General features: G+C 42.3%; 1 protein-coding gene and 1 long non-coding RNA gene across 2 annotated transcripts in view; one reads left to right on the forward strand and one right to left on the reverse strand.

Annotated features, from left to right (window-relative positions):
- Window positions 1-17,634, reverse strand: part of LOC129168131 (pyruvate carboxylase, mitochondrial-like) — a 297,125-nt gene that overhangs the window by 147,958 nt on the left and 131,533 nt on the right. The window lies entirely within an intron of this gene.
- Window positions 11,849-13,668, forward strand: LOC129168133 (uncharacterized). The gene is made up of 3 exons (XR_008566225.1): window positions 11,849-11,989; window positions 12,113-12,203; window positions 12,866-13,668. It is a non-coding gene; the product is annotated as an uncharacterized LOC129168133 (long non-coding RNA).

Here is a 17,634-nt window from a genome sequence, read left to right on the forward strand (position 1 = left end):
GTCTGGGGAAGGCAGGATGATTAATCGCACTCTGTGCAGATGGCCGCACTAGGGATGGACAGGAGAGAGAATGTGAGCTCTCCCACTCACACATTCCATTATTGCCTTGTCTCCCTGGTGAGCCCCCCTTTTCTACTGTGCTAGATGGAGGAATTATGGAGTCTCAACATGGACGCCTGATACTGACTGGATAGACACAAACAGGTTATTTATGCCAGCCATCTTGGCACTTTAGTAAGCCCTAATTTTTTGTGTCTGTAGCTGTAATGTTAATGAGGTGTGTTTGTCCATGGCTGTCTTCGACAGAGGGTGTGGATCGAAGCAGCGCTATTGTGCACTTTGTCCACTTTTAAATTTATACACTGTAACTTAACTCAACCGCACTTGTCCAATGCAATAAAGTGCCACAAACGTTAGCAATGCAATGCAATGTGAGCCAACATTACAGATACATTTTAACGTCAACAGCATGCTAGGTTAGCCTATTCGCTGAACAAACATAAAATGAATGACTAAACTTACAGCTCCCATGTCCGTAGCTGACAGGCAGATAGCCTGCAGAGCTGTAGGCATCATTATAGGATGTGTAGTGAAGCCTGTGGTGGGCGGATACACAGGACTGCCACATCTAGGTAAGGGCAGGTCAGAGGCGATATCTGGTCATGTCATGTCAGGTGTTTCCTTTATGACGTCGGGAAAAGCCGCAACTTCAAAAGCTAGCTTTTGAGCGCCTCTTCTCTAATAGATGGCGCAAACAAGTGAGGGAGATGATTGATTTTTCTCACATTTGGTGCTCATAAACTGGCCCTAGGGCAGGGGTGTCATCAGCTCGTGCCATGAAGGGCAAAGACACTGCAGGTTTTCTTTCCAGCCCGTCACTAAAGCTGGCGTTTTTAATGATCAATACCTCCTTCAATTTGACGGAAGGAGTTCATCCATCAAATCACCTGCTGGAGAAACGGGTTGGAGAGAAAACCTGCAGTGTCTCAGCCCTCCGTTGACACATGCTCTAGGGGCAATCCAAACAGACAATTTAGAAGCCTTTGAAGGAGACAATGCCTTTGAAGACACTCTTAAAACCCTTCTCTCGCAGATGCCGTCTGGTGGTCATTGGACTGCACTCTGCACCAGTAACAACCTTAATTTGGGCCGAGGTTCATCCCATGTCTTGACGAACAGCCAATGGAATCCTCCGGTGAGTTTTTTTGGGTCTACCACTTGACTTTTTTTGTTCCATAACACTCAGGATCGTGGAAGAAGTTTCAAATGACTGTCTTACTGCGTCCAAGCTCAGCAGCAATGGCAGGCTGTGAGAGGCCTTGCTTATGAAGCTCGACAATCCGACCGTGTTCAAAGAGAGAAGCCTATTTTGCCATCAAGAGATCATTACAGTCAAATCAAATCCTTCTCCATGTTGATTTGATTATGACATTGTGAATACCCTTTTGCCAAGATTTGGGCTTTTAAAGGCTGTGCTCTTAAACTTTTGATCAGCTGATGAACAGCCTATTTCACTTTAATGCTCGTTTGCAATGAATTGCTCACTCCAAAAATGTTGTCCCACTCCCATTTCTTATTTTTACATTTTGAAGCTCTACTTAAAACCTCCTTTAAGATCAAACAGTGCAAAATGTGAATCAATTTTTCAACTGGTCTTAAAATTTGGATCAGGAGTGTATTACTGGTATAACATCACTAAAAAGCCACTTTTGCATAATCCGGGACCTTTAGACAACTGATTGATTTAAGTTCAGTGTGTTTTTAAATGCAAAGTCATGCCATCCTGGCCTTAACCAAATGATTTGGCCACCCACAGAAATTAAATGTGCCACTTGCAGCACACCTCATTCAACTTCACACCTCCTCAAATGGACAACATTGCTTGGTTGTCTTTAGCACCTCCAAAGCTGCAGTGTCCAATCCGAGCAAGGCTAAAGACGGCCGCACAGGCAGCAATGTGATGTGTTAAGTCTGAGTCACACTAGCACGCATGCCGTCTGTTCTGATGTGCCTAGACAGAAAAAAGGTAGTAAAGGCCGCAATGCTACCGGCACATTGATTTAGAAAAAAGACGACGAGGACATTCCTGGAGGGAATGTATATGTGGGTGCGAGTCAACAGACTGATTGTAAGAAGTAATATTATATGCCAAGGCTGACGTCTGGTTTCTCCATAGCGAAGAAGAAGCCACGTCTACCTAGACTACGGTGACACTGCAGGTGAGTTTTGATTTTTTTTGCTCATATGTGACCTGTATCTGATTTTTTCCAAGTCAGTGTGAATACTACATTTCTCTTTTGTATGTAGATATAAGTCCCATATGTAACTGGTGCTACTGCAGTGTGTTGGGGTCACGTGTATCCGACGTGCCATTAGCACCTCCGAACAAAGGGAAGTGTAGCTCCCTGTAGTTGGGTATGAACGACTCTGATACTGGCTAGTTAGCATCTATTGTTCTGGCTTGGCCCTGGCTCTACCTCATTTGCAAGACTAAGAGCTGTGGGTTTTGGTCTCAGTAACCTGCTGAACACAGGGTCCAAATTAAACCTCAGGGAGCTACACTTCCCTTTGTTCGGAGGTGCTAATGGCAGGATTACTCCGCCCAGTCTTAGTGTAAGGAACCATAGGAGGAGGGTGTTGGCACACCAATTCCGCCCACTCTTACTGTATTTAAGGCCTAGGCTACCAGCACTTGTTAGTTCGCTGACGAAGCTCTTCGGATGAGGAGCGAAACATTCGACACCTTCTTCACAGAAGTACAGATGACGTCTCAAGAAGCCTTTCCCTCGATGGACAACTCCTGTACGACTGAGAGCCTACACAGACGCCGACCTATACGGCGTGTTTAACAGTGCAAGAGTTGGGGAAACGTAGTCACATTTGTAAGCAAGTTATTTTTGTCATCAGGAAATTATTCTAAAAATCTGTGTCAGTGAATCAGTTCACTTCAATGTCCCACCACTGCTGGCACCAGCTACTCACACAGACGTCTCAAACTGCCATCGCCAAAAGTCTTACCCTCTGTCATCTCCATTGCAAAATAATATGGTTCAGAAAATGTTGACTATGGTGCAAGTTGAATGCACCAGGGAAACCACCAAACAGGGTACCGTTTTCTTCCGCAAACATATGGCACTGTGTGCGATGTTGTGTTTTGGGCAAATTTTTTTTGGTAATGTGAACGTCTACATAAAAAGATTGGCTTTTAACAAAAAAAATCCCAATTTTGCATCATACCCTGCAGTCACTCTCCTTGAGTGTAATCTTTGAACTCTTGCAGAAAGCAAAGTTAGACTGTAATAACAAACTCCGCCTCAAGAATCCAACCAAAGACCAGCTCTACACTGTTTGCACAATTATTAGGCAATTTGCATTATTGATTATTAGTTTTATTATTTAACAACAGAGTCTTGGTCGATCCTAAATGTTAATAAACCTCAAACTTGAATATGTAAGGAAGTGAAAGTGAGGTTTTGGCTTTTGTTGACAATATCTCTGTGAGCACAATTACTGTATTAGACAACGATTAGTGTGCAGGATTATTGGGCATCTCAAACAAAAACAAAAATATTCCCATTTCACTACTGTATTTTTTAAATTCAGAATACATTTTTCAAGTCAGAATGATAAACAAACACAAACTTAACAAATAAATACTGTATTTCCAAAAATAAAGCAGTAACCTTATAGCCACCCTTCTGTTCAATAACATGGAAAAGCCTTCCATCCACGGAGTCTGTCAGTTTCTTGATCATTTGACCATCATTTTCATTTGTGCAGCAGCAACCAATGCCTCAGAGAGATGTATACATAAATATTTGGCAGCTAATTTGCATGTCTTTCTCTCGACACGTTTCTTGCGACCCTTTTGTGCACTTCTGTGTTCTGTCGTGACGTCCTAATAACTTGGCAATTTCGGCAATTTCAAGAGTGCTGCATCCCTATGAAAGATGTTTTACAGTTCTTGACTTTTCAGAGTAAAGGTTGTTGATCTCCTGAGGCCACACCCTCCCTCAGTACACACATGCACATCACCTGGTATGCTTAAACCCAATAGGCATTCAACTTTACTCAGATTGGGGTTGGAAAATATGCATATGAATGAGAATATGGTCGAAATACTGACTTGCTTAATAATGGTTCACACAGTGCCCTACAGGATGCCTGTCCACATTAGTACAATAAAGTAAAGTGCCTCCCAAAAGTTCACCAGCGCGACAAAGGTTGCAACTGGAATTCTTTACCAGCAACAGAAAGGCAGCTTCCCAGTGCCGACAGCACTCCTGCATCCCCAGACCCTCCATCCATCCATCTTCTATGCCGCTTATCCTAACTAGTGTCATGGGTATGCTGGAGCCTATCCCAGCTGACTTCGAGCGAGAGGCGGGGTACACCCTGGACTGGTCACCAGCCAATCGCAGAGCGCATCCCCAGACCACCATGCTTTAATGTATACAAGACGCAATTACCTTGCTAATCAGATGTGTTGCCAGCTCTTTAGACAACAATGGCTGTGTGTTGACACTTTCTCAGTGGAGAGTAAATCTAGACTGCTATACAAGCTGTACACTGACTACTCTAAAGTATACCCAAGTTTACTTTCTGAAGTATTGTCCCTTGACAAAATGTACTGTATGAAATAACCATGCTGAAATGTGAGGCCGTATTCCCTTTTGTTAGATACTGCACATATAATGTCACTGCCTGTTGATTTACTTTGCTTGCTGGGTTAATGTTAATGGAACTCCCAAGTAAGAAAAACAATTTGGTATCTCAGGTAACCATCTTTCCAAATACTTGTCATGATTATTGGGAGTGAGTCAGCTTCCATCATGTCTCATGTTTACCTTTGGTTTCCGAAATGAATAAAACCGCTTTTAAAATAGCGAGTTATCGAGAGCCTTATCTATGAATGGCGTGTCGCGTCGCTGACAGATGTGCAGCATATGACCAGGGCTAGCACACCAAGCAGCTGTTGACAACATTGTTGCAACAATGCCACAATGAGGTGACCCAGCAGCCTCCCACCAGGAAAGAGGTTTGATCACGTTACGTGACCCCATGTGGCCAATCTGCCAGGCTATTATTAGATATTGGATATTACTTCTAAACACCCCACTGCACACACCACGGGGGGCAGGAGGACTGCTTCTCTCATATCACAGCCGTTAACATATTCTGTCTAAATACTGTCTGGCTGTGCTCCTGGGAGATGACAACAACATTCCAGGAATCCTGTGTTACATCATAAACATCCATCAGGTCATACATGACCATAGGGGGTGTCGTCAGGGAGTGTGCGTGATGAGGGATGGATACTTAGCGAGCTGGCAGCCTAAAGCCAATGCATTATACATGCAGGGCTTGCAGGCAAAGCAGAATGGGAGCTAATAATGGAGAGAATATGGAGGCGGAAGCATGCAGCTATTTACCAGACACCGATAGTAACTTTCAAGATTTTAATGAGAAATGCAACACGATGTTCAAGTCAATCGATCAAGTCAAATATCTAGCATATTGATAACAAGGGTACTATGAGTACTTCTTTTTCTATACATGTTTATTTTCACAAATACCTGTGTTTTTGATTTGTTGTCCACATTGTCGATAATGTGTACACAGTCGTCCATCGCCACGTTGCATGTCTGCAGTGATGCAATGACAAATGAGCCACGGACGGCCTCTGAGCCTCACTTTGTCCACCCCTACTTTTGTGGATCTTCGTCAGGGTCAGGCTTGTGGCATGGGTTCTATACTACAACTCCGCTTGTTGGCTCAGTGTCGTGGAGCGAGCGATGGTTGAGGAGAGAGAGTTATATATTGAGATAACAAAGGCAGATATTGAGCCACATTAACTTGCCATAATTACTGTTGTGTGCTAGGGCACATTACTGCGCTCTGTCACGCTTGTTGTTGTGGGGCGAGGAGAGCAGGTGGGCGTGCGCCGCTATCTCCGGCCGGGTTTTGGGAACTGGGCTCCTGGCTGGAGCTTGCAGGTTGCATGCCTGGATGGTGGCAAGGGGTATGGCCGTGTTCAGTGGTCAAAATGCATGCCTGTTAGTCACTCTCCAGGAAGGAAGGGCACTGATGTAACAATATATTTTTTTTCTCATATTCTCGCGATCGACCGGCGAAGTCCCAAATTTCGACTAGTAGCTTATGATCGACGGGTTGGTGACCCCTGCCATACAGCATCAGGAATAGCATCCTAACATCCAAAATGTGTTTACATCGTACTGTCAAGCCAAATGCTTCTTGTACAGGTGATCTTTCATAGCAGTCTTCAGGAAAATTGCAAAGAACAAAACACGAGGCAGTGGTCCATTTTTGTCTTGTTCTCTGTACTTGCTTCGTTCATTGTAGCCTTAAACCTTCGTCTTTTAGAAAAGAAAGCAAACTTACAGTATCACTGAGTGAAGTTGACGAGCTACCTGAGAAGGGTTTGTCTACTAGGCGTTAGCTGAGAGCTGCACCTTCACCGGCATCACTTATGGAAACGCCCCCTACTATTGGCTATAAAACTTCGATTAGCTCCCATTGGAGTCTTTTGGCTTTTTACCCCCAAAAGCCCTCACGTGTCCAAGAACTTACTCCAAGTTTGTAAACAATATAAGTCGGCCTGTCACGATAATCAATAAATCAATTCACCGCGTGAAAAAAAAACCCAAACTTGATCATTTTGTCGGCCTCGATGCATTGACATGTGCATGCGTGTTTCTTTTCCTCCTCTCTTTCTCCCAAATAGGCTCAATGACAAGAGGTTTCTTGACACCTGAACGCGTTGGTTCTATAGCGGAATGAACGAAGTCAGTGAATCCTCCTGTCAGTCATTCAGTCTCTTTGTCCCAGTGGGGAGAGGCAGGGCGCTAGCGAGTGTGCACTCGCTAGCCGTGTGTCTTGTGCTACACGTTAGAATACTTTCTTCGTGCCTGTTGTGTACAAAACACGATCTGATGTCAATTTCAGCATCATCGTTTTTGACAAAAACTAATAAATAATACAAAACGGTGACGCTTGCATTTCAGCTGCCGTGATTCCTCCTTCCTCATTGTGCTTTCAAAAAACAAACAACACAGAACATAATTACAAACAATATAGAACATTTTTAAGCCATGTTGATAAATCATGTCAGTGGCCCTTTAAAAAATGTGAGTTTATCATCAAAAGATGAATATGAGACTTAAGGGCAACATTTTAGCTTTATTTTCAGGTATGTACTTCTGGATCAGGCGAACAACCTAGAAGATAACACTTTCTGTTCGAACCCACCCATTTTTTTATGTGAGCAAAAGCACTGGAACCTGTGACTGACAGTAGGGGTGGGGGAAATAATCGATTCTTAGATGCATCGCGATGCAGACATTGCCAATTATTAATCGATTCATAAATGTCAATAATGGATGCTGATGGAACAAAAAGACGGAAAGTGAAGGTGCCACCAGGATAGTTTATGGTGGTGCATAAGTGTAAGACGCTACCAAAATGGCTGAGCGTAAACTCTGACCCGCTGGATTTAAAGTGAGCATCTTGAAAAACTTTGGCTTTCACGTAGTTGAAGACAAAAATGAGCTGGACAAGAGCCAGGCAATATGCAAGCTTTGTCATACAAGCTTAAAATATTTTAGGAACACGACAAATACGAGAAACCGCATAGCACGTTTCCACCCAAACCAGGAGGAAAAACAGCCAGCTGAAGTTGCTGCCAACCAGACAACCATCGAGCAGGTGATAACTAATTTTCCACCCAACTCAAAAGAGGCAAAGCAAATCACAAAGTCAATCGCAACTTTTATTGCAAAGTATTTGTGGCCGTATTTGATTGTTGAGAAGCAGGTCTTTCATGCTTTGTTGCACATTTTGGAACTAAGATACAACGTCCCATCGCAACCTTATTTCACTAACACTGCAATTGTGAATGAGAGCAGCATAGTTTTTTTGGTTATTCATAACATACTGACATCTCTTTTTAATATTTCGTCTGAAAGCTGTTTTTGACTTTGCTATACATCAAAAATATTATTTTGTTAGAGATTCTATGCTCAGGATTTTAGTTTGAATTCAGAATTCTGTAATTTATTTATTCTATAAAGGATTTTTTTATGCTGGTTAGGCACTTTGCTTTTCCTGCTGGTTCTGTGCAGTGGGATTTATGTTGGTAGATGTAACATTCCAAGTATGAAAAGATAATGGAAGTAAATTCATCTGTTTGATGTTTATTTTAATTGTGGATCATTACACATATGCTTTGTTTACTTTTGTGTTTTGTTGCCCAGGTGTGTCTGATTGCATTCCTTATTCAATCAATAAATAGCACTAGAAGTCTACGCTCAATTTCAGATTGGCTAGGAAAGGTTTTGCCTGTGTAGATTGCATCTAGGGGTGAAAACAACAGAGCTGTCTACGGGTGCAAACAAGCAATTGTGAATCTGAGAGAAGATAGAAAATCAATCAGAAGCATTGTACAAACATTGCTCATACCAAGTACAACCATTTGGAATGTCCTGAAGAAGAAATAAACCACTGGTGTACTAAGTAACAGACGTGGGACAGGTGGACCAAGGAAAACTGCAGCAGTTGATGGTAGAAACATTGTGAGAGCTGTAAAGAAAGACCCTAAAACAACTGTTAGTGACACAAGTAACACCCTGCAGAGGACAGGAGTGAAGGTATCACTATCTACTGTTCAGAGAAGACTTCATGAACAAAAGTACAATGGCGACACCAGAAAATGCAAACCACTCATGAGCAAGAAAAATAATAAGCTCAGACTGGAACTTAACAAAAAAGTCCAGAGATGAGCCTCAAAAATTCGGAGACTAAAGGTTTTATGGCCTGATGAACTTTTGAGTCGCATCTCTGTGCTTTTAGGCAAATTCAAGCCTGGCCTTTCAACTCTTCTTGCTTCTTGTTTCTGTCTGACATTCCAAATGGTTGTACTGTACTGGCAATGATCAATGTTTGTGCAATGATTCTGAATTGCTTGTTTTTCACCCACAGACAGCTCTTTGGTTTTCCTGTTGTTTTCACCTCTACATGCAATCTACCAGAGATGAGCGAGTATACCATCTGTATCTGTATCTGTTCACCCATCTAAATGATCTGTAGCTGTACTCGGAGTGGGCGGGGCATAAACCTGAAGTGGGTGTGGTACGACTGGAAATGGGTGAGGCTTAAATCGGTACATTATTTTAAGTCTGAAATTGACATGGATTGATCAGAAGTTGCTATATTTATTGTTTATTATACAGCTATATGTGTACTGTGTATGTGTGTAAGTAATGTGTAGGACTATTGATTAATTACTATGTATTTCTATAAAATTCCTTATATGAAATCCACACCAGATCACAAAAACAAACATGCAAATGTATGCACAGCTCCTTGTTTCACATCAATATTAAAGTAAGTAAAATCCCTGATTTTTTTGTGTGCTTATTAGAATGTCTACACTGTAAACAATTGCTGTAAATTTACGGCCATTTTCCAACAGTAATATGTACTGTATTAATGTCATACGGTTTTATACTGTAGGTTGCAATGTATTGTGGGCTGTTCACCGTGAAGCAGTAGCACACAGGTCTTAAACAGTATGTTACTGTGATCAAATACAGTAAGCTGCAGTATTTTTTCAATTTGCTGCGTGCTCGGGGACGTTCTCCTGTCAGAGCATTGCAGACGTGTTGCTACACACGAGCAGGGAGTCCTGCTTCTTCACCATACGTTGCTTGCCAACTGTCAATAAAAGACAAGAAGAAGACAGCTTCAGGACTTCTTCTGCATCCATCCAATGGTGCAGCTACAAAAATGGAGCTGCTGCTCAGCAAGTTGTGTAGCTAGTGAGTGTGTTATCTTTATTTATTTATTCATTTTTTGCATTTCACTTTGATATGGTTAACTTGCGGAACTGCTGCTCTTCATGCTAACAGTCATGCTAGCACAGCCAAGCAACGCCAGCAAGGGTATGATGCGCACGTCTTTGAGCTAGAAAGTATTTACATCTAGCGGAATGGTTAAGGGATTATTGGGACTAAATTACGCTTGGTGGGCGATAAAACAGTGAAATGACTAACAGAGATGATGTGGGGAGTTTTATTTTACTTTCTGTCGTGTTTGAATGAACTTTGCTAAGAACTGCAGTTAAGGCAAGTAAGCTAACATTCATCCTTGTTGGGTAAACACATTTACTTGAGGTGTAACCATTTTTGTCATGATTCCAGTGTGGATACTGGAGCAAAACATAACATCTTTCACTGACGGGAGAGTTGTGAAGGAGTGCTTCTGCTGCAGAGATTTTACTCAAAAGGTAAACAAATTGTGTGACAACATCAGGAAAATCCCAATGTCACAATAAACAAGAAAATATCACACTTTAAGAGGACGTACTGTTGCAGCTTTTCTGTTCAGAGACACTTATCTTCTTCTTCGGCTTTTCCCTTCAGGGGTCGCCACAGCCTCCATCTAACCCTGTCTTCTGCATCCTCTTCTCTCACACCAACTACCTTCATGTCCTCTTTCACTACATCCATAAACCTCCTCTTTGGTCTTCCTCTAAGCCTCCTGCCTGGCAGTTCCAAACTCAGCATCCTTCTCCCTATATATTCCCTATCTCTCCTCTGGACATGTCCAAACCATCTCAGTCTGGCCTCTCTGACTTTATCTCCAAAACCTCTAACATGTGCTGTCCCTCTGATGTACTCATTCCTGATCCTATCCTTCCTGGTCACTCCCAGAGAGAACCTCAGCATCTTCATCTCTGCTACCTCCAGCTTTGTCTCCTGTCTTTTCCTCATGGACACTGTCTCTAGACCAAACAACATCGCTGGTCTCACCACAGTTTTGTACACCTTTCTTTTCATTTTAGCTGAAACTCTTCTATCACACATCACACCTGACACTTTTCTCCACCCGTACCATCCTACCCGTCCACGCTTCTTCACCTCTTTTCCACACTCTCCACTGCTCTTCTTGATCTCTTCTCCCTGTCACCTCACTCAGGGCAAACCTCCACCTCTCTAGCTCTCCTCCACCTGTTCCCTGCTCTCACTGCAGATCACAATGTCATCTGCAAACATCATAGTCCATGGAGATTCCTGTCTAACCTCGTCTGTCAGTCTGTCCATCACCATAGCGAACAAGAAGGGGCTCGGAGCTGATCCCTGATGCAGTCCCACCTCCACCTTGAACTCCTCTGTCACACCTACAGCACACCTCACCACTGTCTTACAGTCCTCATACATGTCCTGCACCGCTCTAACATACTTCTCTGCCACTCCAGACTTCCTCATACAATACCACAGTTCCTCTCTGGGCACCCTGTCATAATCTTTCTCCAGATCTACAAAAACACAATGCAGCTCCGTCTGGCCTTCTCTGTACTTCTCTATCATCATCCTCAAAGCAAATACTGCCTCTGTAGTACTCTTTTTTTGGCATGAAACCATACTGCTGCTCACAAATGCTCACTTCTGCCCTTAGTCTAGCTTCAACTACTCTTTCCCAGAGACACTTATACAATTTTTAAATTATTATTTTTTCAAAGCAACAGTGTTATTTAACTTAAAAACAAGCCTCTTGTGTTCATTCATTGTTTGTACAGTCAAGCCTTTTATTATTTTTGTGAAATTTGGTCGTGTTTTCTTTTAAATGCAATTTAGGTGCCAAGCTAATTGTGTTGTATTGAAACAACAGGGTGGTGTGCAGGGTTTTTTATTGCATTTCATATTCATCTGTTTGATGCAATGCACGGCAAAATGAGGTTCGGACCTTCGCGGTGAAAAAAATTGCATAAACAGACCTTATTCAATTTTAATTCAAGACCCCTGTAATAAAGTGTTCTGATTTCAGGTGCTTCATTGGTATCAATCCGGAGAGAGATCCAAGGCCACAAGAGGAAAGGGTGTGGTGTCTCCACGAAGGCAGGTATGATGGTCCAGAAGAAGTCTGTCTCCACACTACTGATGGACTTTCAATGGGACTGCATATACTGTAGGTCCGTGAGCTTTCAGTTTCTCATGTTGTTCTGACACAACAAGCATGTAATATTGTTATTGTATTGCATCGTGTGTTGTTGTTATTGTCCCTGAGTTATTCATTATTTTTTGTTGTTTTGTAGTGGCAGGTGCTAGAATAAAACCAGGAAGAAGAACGAGGATGGTGACGCACATCTCTCCCTCTCACAAGCTTCACCATGCTATTCTTGAAAGGTAAAAAAAAATGAGCCCATGACACAGAACTCTTTTAAAGGTTCCCTGACATGATTCATCAACTTTTCTTAAACACGTCATACCCAGGGCGATTCAAAAAAGAATGCGCCAAAATCAGCACGCAATTTTTCCCAAATGTAAAACAACAGAAAACTCCAGCTTGGACACACGTGTTTTACATACCTTCAAGTTCTTATTTCATGTCGTACAAGTGCTCAATGTGGCCACCACCGGCAGCACGGACAACATCAAGCCGATATGAGAATTCTTCCCAAACGCTCCTCAGGATGACGCGGCCCACCGTGTCGATTGCAGCTGTTATTCAATCTTTCATGTCATCGGTGGAACATAAACTTTGTCTTGAACATAACCCCACAAGAAAAAGTCACACACAGTGTGTCGCTCTCTGCGCTTGGCCTGCCAGATCCCCAGACCTCACTGTGCAGAACATAATTAGAACAAACGATATGTAACATCTTTAAGCAAAGTTGATGAATCATGTCAGGGACCCTTTAAGAAGTAAAAGAGGCGCCTACCTTAGAGACCTCTTTTTAAGGAGGTAAAAGATGAACCTCACAGGACCATTTTAAAAGGTAAAACTGTCTAGACAGCTTTTTTCCACAAATGTTGCCATTAATTGAAAAATTCTTCCTGTTTTATAGTTCCACAGACAGAAGATCATACATTGCAGTACACCTACGGTATATACTGCAGATATCTGCTTTTTAATAGAGCATATTTGTACCCCACATGACTAAGTGGGGGCGGGGGGGCAGCTTAAGTACAGTTTCTTCCCAAATGTTGCAACTGTATTTTTCTGTCTATTTTCATAATGGTCATTTTCAAAATCTTGGAAAAGTGTGTTTTACAAATGTTATTGATACATAGGCTCAAGTGTTCTTAGTGATGCAGACAGCAGGGAATCAAATGGTGTAAATTTAGATATTATAGATCATTTAAACTGCCTATTGAGAGCACATAAGCATTACTTACATCATTTTGAGGTTTGCATTAGTCTGCATTACAGTAGTCTGTAAGTGTGTATTAGTCACCTCAGGGTTTGGCCTAATTGTATGGAAACAGTTACAGTAACTTTAGTTGTCTTTTCATGTTTGGTAAATATTCACGTTGACACTGCCTGTTTAAATAAACATTTGTGTGATTTATGTCTTTTGTATATTGTTTATTGATTATTCAGCATAGGTTTAAGTATTTCTCTGGAGCCCACATATCAACTTTAATTTTGATTGTAGTAAAAATTTAGATTTTAGACATTCTATCTGAGTCCAGATAGTGCAGGGCAGTGAAAAAGTGTACAACAATGTGGAAAAAAGTGTACAAAAATGTGGGAAAAAGTGCAAAAATTGCAAGTGCAAAGTATTTACCTGCCATTAGTGACGTCACGGAAGCACACCATTGAGGATAAGGTGTGTCGTGACGTTTGACTGTGGATACCGCGAACAAACAACGGCAAGTTTGACAGCTGCTGCTCTTTATATACAGTAAGTAATGAAAGAGGTTTATTATCATCAGCATTCAACTTGTTTTAATGACTTTGCTGCTAAATATGGGTGTGTTTACTGCCTGTATGCACTTATGAATATGCACACACTTTAATGTCGGTTAATGTACAGAATTGTTTTGAGATTGTTTATTTCAGAAGTGCTTATATTTTATTATTCTATCCTGCACTAGCTTTTTAATGATTGTACCTTGTATTTATATGTGGTTTCTTGTATTTCACTTTATTGCATTTTTTGTACCTGCTATTTATATGTACTCTCTTGTATTTGTATTGCACTTTATTGTATTTTTGTATTGTATTTTATGATGTGAGGACTGCAGATGGAAATTAGCTTTGAGCTAAATCTGGTGCAGACATCTTTTTAATGAAACTGCACACTGTCCTTAATAAACTAAACTCAAACTCAAACTCAATGCTTGTTTCATTGTTAGAACCAGAAATGAGTGTTATGCATTTTAAAATGAGACAGGCAGAAACACCGATTGTGCACCCGCCCCTCGATGCATCGCCGCGTCAATAGACTGTATGCGGGAACCACAAGTGCCATGTGTGCGTGTATTTGTGTTGTCCGCAGCCCATGTCGGATAATCACTCAGATATACTGCATTTTACTCTTACTGCATCATAGCCGGGGCTAAGAGGAAAGCTAAGTGGCTAGCTAGGAAGTGGAGACTCAATCAAGCCTTCGGTACTTTCTATCATCATGGGAAACGTGAATTCACTACCAAACAAGATCGACGAGCTGACAAAGAACGTCAAGACCGTCAGGGAGTGCAGCTTATTGGCTTCACTGAAACATGGCTAACAGCTAACATGCTAACGTGGGGAGCTAGCGAACTTTAGCACAGTCAAAGCGGACAAGGACACGAGAGCCCGTGGAAATAAGGCGGGCTTGCACTGTATGAACAAACTGTATGTGTCATCCTGGCCATGTGACCATTAAAAAGTCCATCTATACAGCATTTTTTTTTTTTTAATCGGTTTTCATTATTGGGAAAAAACCTGATACCGACATCTACCCGTATCACATTTTTATGCCAATATCGAGCTGATGATATCGGCCAAATCCCTACTTATTACTTAACTAAAAGAAAGACAATGTATTTCATTATGCTATGTCTTTAGACCAGATTGGAGTAATTCTGATGGAATAAAAGATTTATTGTTATGGTATTCCAAGCCCTTTCGGTAGAAGTATTCATACCTGTGGCTCTATTTTATCGATAAAAATATATATGTAACATTTTTCTGGGATTTGCTTGCTCAACTATCTAAAGCCAGACATTGGTTGTGTAGGATGGTTTTTTCCATGGGTGCAGGGACATGTAAGTGGGATGTAAGTGGTTAAGGGGGCTGTTAATTTGATTTATTTTTCTGGACTCTGGGGATCTAAATGGTCTGAGGGTTTCTTGTAGTGTGTTTTCTACAGTATAGAAAACATTAGGCTAGCCAGACAGTATTGTGTGACAGTATTGTGTGGAATGTACCACATTATTAAGGTTCGTTTGCATTGGAATGATTTAGACCTCAACAAATACACAAATATGACTTGTGTGAGAGCTACATCAAAGATGATGCATTCACAAAAGGTTTTGCTGAGCGAATTTAACCACACAGAATGTTTGAAGCACCTCTCAGTGTGACGCAGTGCAGTACAAAAGGATGCTCTCCCATTTAGACAGTCGTTAAGGAATATCATTCTGGGATTGCTGTCTCTCTGTTGCGTCTTGTTCCGATGCGGGCATGCCAATACTGCCCTTTTGCCCACAATAATAGAAGGCTGGCAGGATGTGACATTTCACTGGCCAAAAGCGTAAAAAATAAAGAAAGAAAAGACAAGCCGCTAACACAAAAGACAAAACGCCAACACAGACCCCCTTCTTTTCTCGTTTCATTCTGTGGATGGCTGACAAAAAGCTCTCTTCAACACTTTGTCCCCTCTTCACCTTTCCCTCTGCATGCTGACACACTCTCAAACTTCCCCCACTTCCCATTTTCCTACTCCGCTTTTGTTGTTTTCTCTCCAAGCGATGCTGCATCATAAACACTCCATATCTCACTCCCCCCGGGCCGACTAGAGAGGCTGCTTTTTAATGCAGGCCAACTGTCACAAAGAAATTACGCACGCATGCCCCGAGCTGTGTGACCAACAACCTGTACGGCGCTCTTGATATCAGCAGAAAACACAGAACACTGGCAACTTGCGGGCAAACACCCACACCACTGACATAATATTGGTGCACTGCCATTATTTTCATTGTTATTTCGTTTTGGATGACCCATAGTGTTTGGTGCAAACAGACTCCTCTGGTGGTCTCTCCCTCCACCTTGCTGCACCTCTCTGTCTATCCTTTTCTTCCCTGCCTTGCACTGGAAGGATGGATGGGGAGGAGCGGCATGTCTGCACGAGCTGATAACACCAGACCGAAACAGAGAGACACACACGGATGCATCACATACAAAGAGGAGCCTGCTCCAGTGTGGGCTGTAGAATCTGTTAGGCACATACTGCATGTGAGGGATAAGATGAAAGAAGTGCAAAATTAACAAGATGACAGCTGGAATAAAGATGAGCATGGAAATGGTGGTTGAAGAGCTGAGGGTCAGGAGGGAGTGGTGATGAAGACAAGAGGAGGAAGGGATGAAAAATGGAGGGTGGTGCACTAACATGTGTAACAGGAGAGAGTCAAAGTGGCTGTCGGGTGATGGTAATGTTACGCAGCAAACACTTCAGTGCACAGCTTTGATGTGTAATAAGAATACAACAGCAGCTACATATGGTGGCCTGGTGATGTGAATAATACAGGCCACATCTGCAGTCCCCTTGCCATTTTTTCCATCTGTGACAGCAGCCGACATAAAGCCTGGCTGCCATAACGAAAGTGATAAATATTGATAAAGACAGCTGCGTCTGTAATAGAAAAGTGGTCCAACATGAGGGTTGTTGGCTAAACTAATTGCGTGCTTAATTAAATCCCTGTCACTTATCACAACGACCACCGGCTGATGTACCATGTTTTCCCCCCCACACACACACACAAAAAAAACATCATGCGGCTCATGTCGTGTTATCGCGCAGTCGTCGGGGTGCAGGCGGGAGTTTGACAATGGTGGCCTCCATTAGCATGCAGCGGACTGCGCTGAGCGGTCGCGCTCCCGCCGCGACGTGACTGCTGTCACTAATATGGAATTTAAAAAGTGCCTAAGACAATGAGGTCGCAGACACCTCGCTGCTGCTGGAAATTGGGCTCAGGAGGAGAAAGTTTGACAGCGTCTGTGTGAAGAGTCAATCAAGTGGTAATTTTATCCCATTTCCTATGCACTTGTTTGAACCTTGATTGAAAAGGTGTGAAGTACTGTAATTTCTGGTGTGTAAACTGCTTTGAACCCTGTGGTTTATACAGTGATGCAGCTAATTTATGGCTGAAAGAACTACAGTTCCCATGATACTTAGAGTGCAGCTTTAGGAGGTAGCGAATTGGACGCTAAAATCACGTTTTGAAGACTTATGCAGCAATCATGTTTTGATCTGACAAATCTTAAGTAAGTTTGATCAAGTGCAGAATTACCACAGCTTCTGTTTGGACTGCTCGGAACACGGCAGGTGAAGTGAAAACTCAGATGGAAAAAAGCGTTTCACGTCTCATCGTCGGGGCTAACGAGTGACGCTGGGAACATTTAGTGTAGGTAGGATTGCAATGTTTAAAGTGTGTCAAAAAAATCCACTATCACCAACGGGTTTTGAAAGGCTGGACTACTGTGTGATGAAGAGGACAGCTCAAGATCAAGGGCTTATTTGCCTCATGGTGAAAGTGACACCGACACCGACAACGAAAGAGAGAGAGAGACTGACAGTGTGTGACGAAGGGATTATGAGGCTGTGCAATTCTGACGCTGAGGAAGACA

This window comes from Dunckerocampus dactyliophorus, chromosome 15 (genome assembly GCF_027744805.1).
Source record: "Dunckerocampus dactyliophorus isolate RoL2022-P2 chromosome 15, RoL_Ddac_1.1, whole genome shotgun sequence".
Classification (NCBI taxonomy): domain Eukaryota; kingdom Metazoa; phylum Chordata; class Actinopteri; order Syngnathiformes; family Syngnathidae; genus Dunckerocampus; species Dunckerocampus dactyliophorus.